Source organism: Chiloscyllium punctatum, chromosome 18 (genome assembly GCF_047496795.1).
Source record: "Chiloscyllium punctatum isolate Juve2018m chromosome 18, sChiPun1.3, whole genome shotgun sequence".
Lineage (NCBI taxonomy): Eukaryota > Metazoa > Chordata > Chondrichthyes > Orectolobiformes > Hemiscylliidae > Chiloscyllium > Chiloscyllium punctatum.
Window position 1 is genome coordinate 44,691,470 of NC_092756.1, and position 11,446 is coordinate 44,702,915.

The following is an 11,446-nucleotide window of genomic DNA, read 5'->3' on the forward strand; positions in this document are numbered from 1 at the left end:
CTCGAATGTTTCAGGCCACTGACCTTGAAGTGTTGATAAGAAGAAGCAAATTTTACTTTAAAGGGAATATATAAAAGCTATCAGGCGCCCATTACATGATGCGTCTTGCCACTGTATTACCTGGGACATCGGAAACCTGAATTTGATAGAACTCCACGCACTACTTGCTGCAAACTTTCCGGCCCAAGAGAAGAGAAAACGGAAATTAAAGATGGAAAAGCAAACACTTAAAGCTCAGCTTACTATGATGCAAACCGTTGAAAGGAGGTGCTGCGTGAAAAGAAGGGCTGGCAGAGGTAAATCTGGCGGGTGCTTTGTTTGCAGAGCATTGGACCACTGAGTCAGGCAGTGCACGCCCAGAGAGCCTCAATCGGCCCTGGAGGCTGGGCAGCAGGGTGACTAATGGAGGAAGGCTGAGGTGGAGGGGGGCAGCCCCAAAGTTACACGTAAGCCTCTTTGCTTTATGCTTGGCAACGAATACTCGCTTATTCTCATCTCTACTACTAACCTTATGGGCAATGAAACATGTCCCACCTCAAAACTGAGCACTGAGTTTGCGAAGCGTGAACTATATTTTCAGTACAACGATGACGCATATAAGTCAATGCTTACATCTATGTTATATGTGGAAGGTGCACCTCTTACTTTTGTGGAAGATACAAGGGCAACATATTCAGTTCATAAATCAAGGCAGTTCAGAGAGTCGACACAAATAAAGATGAACGGAAGCTTCCTGAACTTAATGGGCGCATCAGGAGTCGTGACACGAGAGAGATTTACCGCACCCCTATTGTGTGAAACCAGTAATGGGGAAACATTCCAATTCTCATTTCTGTTATCGGAATTCTGTACTTTAAATCTGATGTCTCGGGATCTCATAGTGAGACTGGGGTCCGATTTGCGCAGTATCCCGACGGGCTTGCAGGTAATACAAAAAGAAGATTTAACAGTGCAGTCTGGAAAATACAAATCACGACCCCTGATGCATGTCAGAGAGCGATAGGTTCCGTGAGTGATTCACTCACCCAGGAAGCAAGTAGCCATATTTATCCCATTAACACAGATTTTCTTGCTGGAGATATGCTGCACTGCACAGCACACATACACCGCGATGATCCTGACAAATCATAAGAGAAGGATTGGTTCAGGAGATTGGTTAAACCAGATCAGTTGTTATTGTGCGAATTTTATTGGAATGATCACAGATGTGCTGTCACTTTAAACTTTTTTAAGTATCTATGACGGTAAATAGACCCTGTTGTTTTGATGTGGAAGGCTCTTTTTCTCACGGATCATTGGCGAAGTGATCCAGCGACAGGTGTCAGAATTTGGGACCATGGATACGACAGGCACAAAAAACGAATCATTGTATCTTCAGGGTCGGTGTGGGTATCTGCTTCAATGCAGTTATAAGGACGTATAGGAAGAAACTAAATTGGCTAACTCAGGCAGACAGGGCAGTCCAGGTAATCCCCGACAGGAGTGTCGAATGGCGTTTACCTATGGTAGATGTGTCGGGCCCAAGATTAAGAAGGGTCCCAACTGATTTCAGCGCAAAAGGCAAACACGATGTGGGCCTCATACGAATCCTTAAGAATAACCCCGAAGTCTGAGTATCATCCTTGCAAAGCAAAAGAGCAGTTAAAACCGGAGGCTGTGCAAGGAATTACTCCAGTCTTTGAATCTCTCTTATAGGCTGGAGTGATAATCCCCCGTGAATAATCACTGGTGCGAACACCCATTCTTTTCGTTCAAAAAGGCAAACATTCCAGGTGAATCGGGGGAATGGAGGTTTGTTCATGACCTGCAGGTTATCAAGAACGCTGTTGTTCAGCACACCCCAAGTGTTCCCAACCCCAATATTATATTGGCTCAAATTCCACCGCATGTAAATGGCTCCCTATTGTGGATTTAGCAAATGCCTTGTTTTGTGTACTGTTACACGCCGACAGTCAATTCCGGTTCACTTTTCCATTCAAAGGCAAATGGTATACTTTCACGTGACATTTTCAAGATTACTGTGAGACCCCACCATAATTAACGAGGCTCTACACAGGAGTCTGGAGACTCTTGTTTTAACCGGGGCCTCAGCGCTTCTGCAGTATGTAAACGAATGCTTAATCGCAGCATCAACAGAGAAACAATGTGAGAAAGGTAGGCTTGCGATGCTCTGCCATCTAGTCTTGCACAACTACAACTTGTGGAATGACAGTTGAAGTTCTTAGGTCACTTAATATCTGAACAAGGAATGGCCATTGGTCAAGACAGAGTTCAAGCAAACCAGCAAAATTCAAAGCCTCACATGAAGAAACAATTGTTATCCTTTTTGGTCATGCGATCCTGCTTAGAATGTTTAACCCACATTACGCAAACCTTTTGGCGCCTAAAAGTGACATAGTTCATGGTTCAGGTTTGCAGAGCTAGAGTCCGTTGCAGTGACCCGTGAGGCCGAGAGTGCCTTTGTTGAATTGAAATGGCACTCCAAACTACACCGACACTGGGATTCCAAATCCAAACAAGCCTTTTGGACAAACAGTGGATGAGAAGCGTGCCTGCATGACATTTGTGCTGATGCAGAATTATGTGTGGAAAATTGAGGCCAGTAGCTTAGTTTTCACCTCAACTTAGATCCCGTAACGGCAGGATTGCATAAATGCCTCCGTGTCCTGCCTCCATTTGAAAAGGCTGTTGTAGCTTCCAGGGACATAGTCGGCTTTGTTGAATTAAACCGACTGGTCCCACATGCAGTATCCTTACTGCTTTCTGAGCAAAACACAGCACACATGTCGGCTGCACGTTGGCTCACATACAATGCTATGCTATTGGAGAAGCCTAACATGACAATAAAGCGATGTAACGTCCTTAATGCTGCTTGTCTTCTCCCCACAGAAGGAGACAGAGACCCACATGATTGTGTCACTGTAATTAATGACATTTGAAGCCCGAGACCAGACGTATAGGATTCACCAATTTAGAATCTGGAAACGGCGTTTTATTGTGGATAGGTCAGCATTCAGAAGCAAAGAGATAGGCCAGTGTCTGGTATGTTGTAGCAACGACCCCCGAGGTAGTCAAAGCGGTATCACTTTCTTCTCATTTGTCAGCACAAGCAGCAGAGCTGATTGCCTTGATTGAGGCATGTCAATTGGCCGAAGGACGAACAGTGAATATTTACATCGACAACAGATATGCATTCGGTGTTGTACATAATTTTGGATCACTGTGGGAAAACAAGGGCTTCTTGACCTCCACTGGAAAGCCAATCACATAAAATGGCCTGATCTCTGACCTCCTGAAAGCAGTCCGATTACCTAAATTAATCACTGTATGTAAATGTGAAGCCCACAGGAAATATTATGATTCAATTTCTCAAGGCAATGAAAACGTAGACTGAGCCGCAAGGACAGCAGCCAATCAGCCGCCAAGTGATGAGTTTGACATGTGTATGCCAAATATTTGTAATCCAAAGCAGACTTATGGGAGTTACAGTCTCAGGCCACATCGAAGGAGAAGCGTGAATGGACAGGGCAGGGTGCAGAATGAGGGAATGGGTGTGGTGTGGCCCCAGTGGGAAACCCTGTCTACCACGATCTTTATTCCCTTTCTATGCCAAAATAACACACGGTAAGGACCATGTGTCAAACGTGGGGATTTACGACAATATTTCAGCACGCTGGTACAGAAAGGGATTTACTCATTGCTCATAAAAATAATGTGAATAATGTGTTATCTGTGCCACTAATAATGTGGGGAGGGGAATACAAATGAATCAGGCAGAACACCCCCAATCCCAAAGACCCTTTGAACATTTAAGATGGATTTTATTTAACTAACACCCAGCGAAGGGAAAAGGCATTGTCTGGTAATAGTTGATGTTTTCCCATGGGGTGGAAGTGCTCCCACGTCTAAACAGGATGCCAGTGCAGTAGCCGATCAGTGATTACTTGGGAATAAAGGTGAGGCAACATTGTGCCAATCACCCAGCGAGCGGTGGGACAGCGGAAAGAGAGAAAACTATCCTTAAAAATAAATTGGCAAAATGTTGTGAGGAACTAGAGGTGACATGGACAAAGGCATTTCCACTTGTGCTAATGTATATGAAGGAGAGGAAAAGTAAATATTAGGACGTTTGAGATTTTGTTTGGAAGATGGCCCAATACAGGAATTGGCCAAGACCGATTGTAAAACATATAACAGACCACTGTGAGGACGAGATATTATGTTACGGTATAAAACTCTCCACACTTCTGTCTCAAATACAGAAACAAAAGAAGAGCAGCACGACCCCAATCAGCAGAAGGGAAGATGCACAATCTAGAACCTGAAGACTGGATAGTGGTGAAAGACTTCAGGAGCAAAAGCATGAAGGCGAAGAGCTGGCTGGGACCGTTCCAAGGGCTCCCTACAACACAGACAGCTGTTAAGATCGCCGAAGGAGCCACGTTGCTACACGCCAGCCGTTGCAAACGTGTAGCTGACCTTGAGGAGACATTGGACAACACCGGATCCAAATAAGTGTAAGTAACGATTAGAAAACTCATAGAAATATGGAGCTGCATGGTAGGACGAGTCGTGAAGGCAGGGGTGTCTGGGATACAACAGCAGACGGTAATCTTAACCAAGGATGTTCAGTTGACCTTTACATGCCACCCATGCCCGTTTGGAAACCAGGACGACTATAAATAAGGCAATAAATATTTACACAGAGATCCTTGTGTACCCAGTTACTGGCACTGAGTAGTATCCATCACGGCTACAGGTACACCTGACACGGGATATCGGATTCCTGTTATCAAAGAAGGAGGTGCCATGGCAAGGGTAATAATAAAAAAAGATTCAGAAGAGCGATAAGGAAGCCTGGTGGTGTGCAATAGATAGACCCTTCTCCGATATCTATAGACAGGTGAATATAGTGGTACAGCCTCGCACACACCCCACCCGAGATGCAGTGCAGAAGGTCCTCCAAAACATAGTAGCTCCTGGACTCGAAAAGATGAATGTCCAATGACCCGCACTGCAGATGGGCGGAAAGGCCTTTTCCAAGCTGACAGAAATGGAAGAAAGAAATAAACTGAATGTGCAGCTAAAATGATCACAAATGAAAAAAGTAAAAGTGGATTCATTGAGAAAACATTCAGCACCATATTTCACTTTCTGTGGAAGTCTACTGTTAAGGACTCAGTGGTCTCACTGCTGTAGCAATGGGGGATTTCCTCTGACCGTTTATGTTGTTGACAAACTTCCCAAAGCAGGGAATTTATATGGAACTGGCCATTAATCCAGTATTGTCACAAACAGGATTCAGACTAGCATAAAACAAAGAAGTGTGAATCCTCGAAATCTGAATCAACAACAGGAATTGACAGATAAACTATGCAGGCCTGACAGCATCTGTGGAGACAAAGAGATTTATTGTTTCACATCACAGATTCAGGCTCCTTATACTTTTTATTGTTTTATTGCCTGGGTAATTGTCAATTTCATTTCGCTAAACAGCATACTTACCAGAATCTCTCATGAGCTGACAGACGTCATCTGTAAAAATGCAAAATTCCTTTATCGGCTGTAATGCTGTTGCTGTTGCCCTGAGTTGGTGAAAGGCTGGCCTTCATTACCTTTTTCTTCTCCTTTATATCGATGAGCAGCCATGGTGAATGGAGAATTTCTGTTTGTGTCCCTTTGTGTCTCTGTACCATCTCACTCTTTTCTACATTCTCCCACTCTCTGTCTGTCAATATCCCTCATTTTTCATTTCAACTCTTGGAAAAGTGTTAAAATCGGAGGCTGTTCCGTGGCTTCCTCCGCACCCCCCCCCCCCCCCCCCCCCAGGCCAGAGTGTGTAGAACTGGGCTCACAGTCTCCAAGTAATGACTGTGTTACTTAGGTCTGAGATCAGGTGACATTTGTTCACTCAAAACGTTATGAGCTTTTACAATTCTAAATAGTATTCATAATAGACCAGAAAAAGAAGCTGTTTCACTCCAACTATAAGATTTCTATGGTGCCATTGCCGTTTGCCGAAAATCAATGAATGGCAACAGCAGACAATGAGAGCCATTATCTCATTGGATGCGTTATTACTACAACATTGTCCTGCAAGTCTGCAGTGTCTCCTGCGTCTCTTCATTATTCCCAAAAAACTTGAAAAGACGGATGGAGAATAATAGTAGAAGAGATAGACAAATCCTCATCGAACAGAGTAAGAAGAACTCTGCGTTGAATTAGCAGGATAGAACAGAGACTAATGGGTCCACATCAGGAGGTAGGGCTTGGTAGCACGAAATAATAACGGTCTGAGCTCCAACACATGCTGAGCCGTCACTTTCGCGATGTTGGATAAACAATACGGCTTTTACAAGAAGTTAAAACAATGAACTTTCAATATACAGAACATTTAACAGCATTTGACACCATTAACGTCTGGTTATTACGATATGCTTTAACTGACGAAACCACAGACACTGTTCTTCAAATTAATAAGGGCATTTAATGAAGTATTTGATCACAGTTAATCGGACTGCCTTTCTATAATAAAGCTGCTCGTTGAGAATTTATATCAACGTCCGTTTGTGCAGGAAAGAAGTTCACAGCTGGTGACTGTCCACTGAAAATGTAGAGAAAGAGTCAATCTCTTCTTGCTTTGATTTCAAACTGATGCCTTCACCTCTTTAACCTGACAGGATAAACAGTATGCGTTCATCCTCTCGGGGCCGATTTACCGCCTGAATATGCACAGAGGGAAACTCATACGAAGTGCCCAGGGTAATTGTGGTGAATTTACCAGGAGTGGTGTGTGAGTTGGTGTTAACAGTGGGCAGTAAGGGCTAAACCATGAGCACTGACATTGATCCTTGTACCAACAGCTCCTCACTCAGGTTCTGCCTCATTCATCTCAGTCATCATTGACTTGCAGTTTATCATACTTTCCCATCGAAACTTTCCTTTTGTTCCGGACCACTTTCGGATGTCCACTTGGAAACTGCAGTTTTTTCAAACGAAATTCTGGAGAATGCACATCACTCTTTGGGATAGGCTTCACTGCCCAACCATAATTATTCAAGAGATTGAGATGGTAAGTTATTTTATTTCGTCCTCGAAGTGCTCAACACAGTGATACAGCCATGATGTCGATAGGGAGGGAGTTCCAAGAATTAGACATAGCAACATTGAATGAACAGCGAGATAGTTTCAGCTTAGAAAAAGCGAGATCCTTAGTGGGGATTTGAAGTGACAATTTATTCGGTGTATGTGCTACCATGGCTGCCAGAGGATGTGGTGGAGGCTCGTACAATTGCAACATTTAAGAGGCATTTAAAATTGTATATGAGTAGGAAGGGTTTGGAGGGATATGGGCCGTGTGCTGGCAAGAGGGACCAAATTGGGTTGGGATTTCCGGTCAGCATGGACAGGTTTGAACGAAGGGTCTGTTTCCCTGCAGTGCATCCCTATGACTCTATGATTCCAGTTGGATGCAATCAATCACTGGATTCCTTCTGGCAGAACCGGGTCTGTGCTGTATGGTGAAACAGAAAATGGTTTTCATTCAGAGTAGCCACAAGAAGAGAAATAAATCTTCATTTCCTGACTTGGAATTTTATCCAGGCCTGGGCGATTCAAACCCAGACTCTGAAGCAGGGACTCCACTAAAGTTGACAATAACCATTTCGACCTAACCTGTACAATCTCTTGTGCCTATCGTTCTTTGTCCCCACATTTTGAAGCACCGGTCCTTGCCGTGCGTGCTGAAGCAGCTAACTACTGTCTCGCAGAATAACCGTGGGGTCAGAGACCCGATAGATCTGTCATGCAGCGGGGATTGCATTGCTCAGAACAGACGTGTTTGCTGTGTGGGACTGGAATTGAGCTCGATCACACACAGATACGGTGTAAAAGCTGCCAGCAGATGTGGAGACGGTTGGGACAGTTTCATTCACACTTTGGGAAAAAGACTGGATCCTAAATTCAGGGGAGATAAGTGTTACAGACAGAAGGCTGAAAATTGGTTTGGGAACGATATGAGTCATGACCGAATGGCGGGCCGACCAGATGGGCTGAAAGCTCTAACTGTCCTCCGATGCCTTCTGGTCTCTGACCGTCCAGTATCTAAGGAAAGAGAAACAGTTAATCGTGCATTTCGAAGTCCTCCTCTCATAACTCGGCGAGGTGAGAGATGGAACAGTTCTGCTATTAAATTTTGAGACTCGGAGAATGTTTGGAGACGGAGTAATAAAAGAGAAACTGAGTATAAAGTTGAGCGTCAGGAGATATTCAATAAAATAGGTAGACGGAAATGGACATGCTGAGATTTTCCCGCAATTTCTTTTGTTCGTACTGAAACAGAAGGGAAAAGTCTGATCCTGGACCAATCAGCTATGTCTGCTCTGTGGACGTTTGAATTCCCTATTCCAACAAATCACTTCTGAACCACACGGAAACCTCACTATCCTGCATCACCCCCACCCCTGTTACTGACAATAAGCTGTTCATTACATAAACACATATGGGTACACAACAGCATCATTTACCGAGTGAATTGGGAAAATTCCAGGGAGAGTTCCATTCGGTTTCCAACAGAGCATTCTCATTCAGTTAATTCTATTGCAACACCATTTGACATGCAGCTGTCACTGTCATGTGGCCATTCGCATTCGACATCTCTGGACATTTTAGGTTGGGGCACGTTTGGAATGGAACCTCACGTTTTGGAAGGGACATCGTTTATAGCATATTCGGCTGAACTGATAACCTTGTCTCTTGCACCTGCAGTACAGTGGAGACAGTTTTCACACAGAAACCAAGAGATGATCAAAAATGGAGGAAAACATGTGTCAACAAAACCTGCCTCAGCGAGCGAATTCGCTCTTGCAACATTAAAGGAGAGCGGCAAACCTATTAACAAACAACAGCGCCCTGCGTGGGTCTCGACCCCACACTATTGAGATTAAAAGTCTCAAGCTCTACCGACTGAGCGTACCAGGACAGGATTGGTGTTGGTTAATTTATCATATCAGACTGAGTTTAATTCAGCTGACATGGCAAATTTCAAAAATCTCGTTCATTCCTCCCCATTGCAAATAACATTATCCAAGTCTTTCAATTCTCAGATTTATTCCTTCAGACCATTACAACACATTTAGGCCTTGCCCCTAGATTTTCGATTCTCTGTTAATATTTTCATGTTTTGACCCTGATTCTTAGGTCACCGAAGTGATTCCCAGCCACTCTGGCAGACTGCAAATCAATCGGGAAAATACCTTGGGAAACCAAATCATTTCTGATTAGAGTGTAGGGAATCCCATCTGCTGAAGAGACAGAGTCCCAACAATCAAAGACTGCCTTTGTTCTACCTACCTACAAAGTTTGCCACTTCTAATATTCGAGAAAGGAATTCTGATTATAAAATGTTTTAAAAACAGGAACAATCTTCGGAAGACATTTCCAGTTTGAATTAGAATGTTTTATCCTTTCACACGGTAACAGCCGTTCCTGAAGAAGGAGTTTCCATGAGCTGTGTCCCAGGGCTGAGCCGGAAGCCGCTGATTGAAACTGCAGTGGCCCCTTTCAGTTGGCAGCAGGGGCTTGTAGAGAGTGGGGTCACATTTTGCTGCACGTGACCGTCTCACTCATTGCGGACTCAGGGTCAATCATGGATGAGCTCTAGTGGTTGTATTGTCAGTACATGGTCGTTCTCAATACTTGATGTGAAATATTTGAGGCTCTGTGCTCTTTTTGGGCTTGGACAACCAACATTTCAGCCAAATGCTCTGACCATTTGAGACACAGCAACTGGCAGCAAAATTGTGCGTGTACACATCCAAACGCACAGTGATCGAGAGGATGTGGACAGCAGTAGTTCTCATTATTTTAAGAATCAGTTGCTCATGTTCCCGTGTTTATCGCAGAGAGGGTGAGAGACCCGAGGAGTAACAAACACACCCACAAAGCAATATCAGGATCTGTGTAGTTCTGTCATAAAAAGCTGCCTGCAGTGGTTCTATTGCAAAGTTGGGTTTCAAACCCACGACGCAATAGAGACTGGATTCTAAACCCAGCACATTAAACCGCTCTGGATTAGTGGTTCTGGAAGAGCACAGCAGTTCAGGCAGCATCCGAGGAGCAGTAAAATCGACATTTTAGGCAAAAGCCCTTCATCAGGAATACAGGGTTTCGCCCTATACGTCGATTTTACTGATCCTCGGATGCTGCCTGTACTGCTGCGCTCTTCAGCACCACTTATCCTGAATCTGGTCTCCGGCATCTGCGTTCATTGCTTTTACCTACCTTAAACCACTCGGCGACGCTCCCTGACGATAACTAAGCGCCAAACCTGTCAAGACTAATGTTTCAGCAACGCTTCACTTCAGGCAATTTCCCCTGACACTTTCTATGAATACCTTAGCATAATTTAAAAAAAATATTTACAACGATTTGAAAGGTTTTCACGGTGTGGACATTATTGAGAAGCTGAATATTCTTCGACAGTTTTCCGCAGAGCTTCAGGCCTGAGGGATGTCCTTGGAAAAGTTTGCAAAATCATGAGGTAGACGAGCAGAGAACATAGTCAATCTACACTTTTTCAGAAGTCACATGAGTTTACAGCGAGTTAGCATAGGTTTAATGTGAGAGCAGTACAATTTGAAAGGGACGTGAGCGACACTTGTTTTTAATACAGACATTTTTGTGCGTGTGGAATAAATTGCCACATTTAGTGGCAGAGTTTGGTGCACTCACAACACTTCAAAGCCATCTAAATGGGAATGCAGACAGGAATTGTTCGGAGAGATAAGGGACATATATTGGCAAATATGTTTAGATTAGTTACGGTCATCTGTTCAACAGGTGCAAGGTGGATAGGAAGGTTTGCTTCCGTGCTCGGTAATTCTGTGACACTCCAGTACCTGACAACAGTTTGAATAGACCACTTGCGAAAACGCATGCTGTGTGTTCCTAAGTCAGCGTGTTTGAATTTTATTTCTTTCTTGAGGCGTAATGTTTTGAAATGACACAGAGAGGAATGTTTGCCAGACATTTACAGACAATGACCATTCTCCTTGATAAATTCCCAATTTCTCCTTCAAATAATTTCGTCGACTAAAAAAAAACCTCACAAATCGTGTTATCCCCTTAACTCTCCAGTGAATCCAAAAACTGACAGTTCTTAACGTGGACCAGGTGCAAAACTCAAACGGCAGAGTCATTATCAGACACGCAAACTCATTACTTCTGTCTGTGGGGCAGTGCGAGATGTGTATGTCAAGAACTGTTCATACATATAACACCGAAGCAATTCCAAATGGAGCTTCCCGACATTCTGGAGATTTAGTGCATTGCCAAGTAACAGAAAGTGCTCAAGTAACATTAAACAAAACAGGAAAATGTACCATGCAAAGTGAATATTACCAATTATATTCTCGATTAAATTAGGTCAACAATGCGCTGGTGCCTC

The 11,446-nt window shown here is 43.8% G+C and overlaps 1 non-coding gene across 1 annotated transcript; it reads right to left on the minus strand.

The window, feature by feature from the left end:
- Window positions 1-8,906: 8,906 nt before the first annotated feature.
- Window positions 8,907-8,980, minus strand: trnak-uuu (transfer RNA lysine (anticodon UUU)). Its single transcript has one exon. It is a non-coding gene; the product is annotated as a tRNA-Lys (tRNA).
- Between the last annotated feature and the right edge of the window lie 2,466 nt (window positions 8,981-11,446).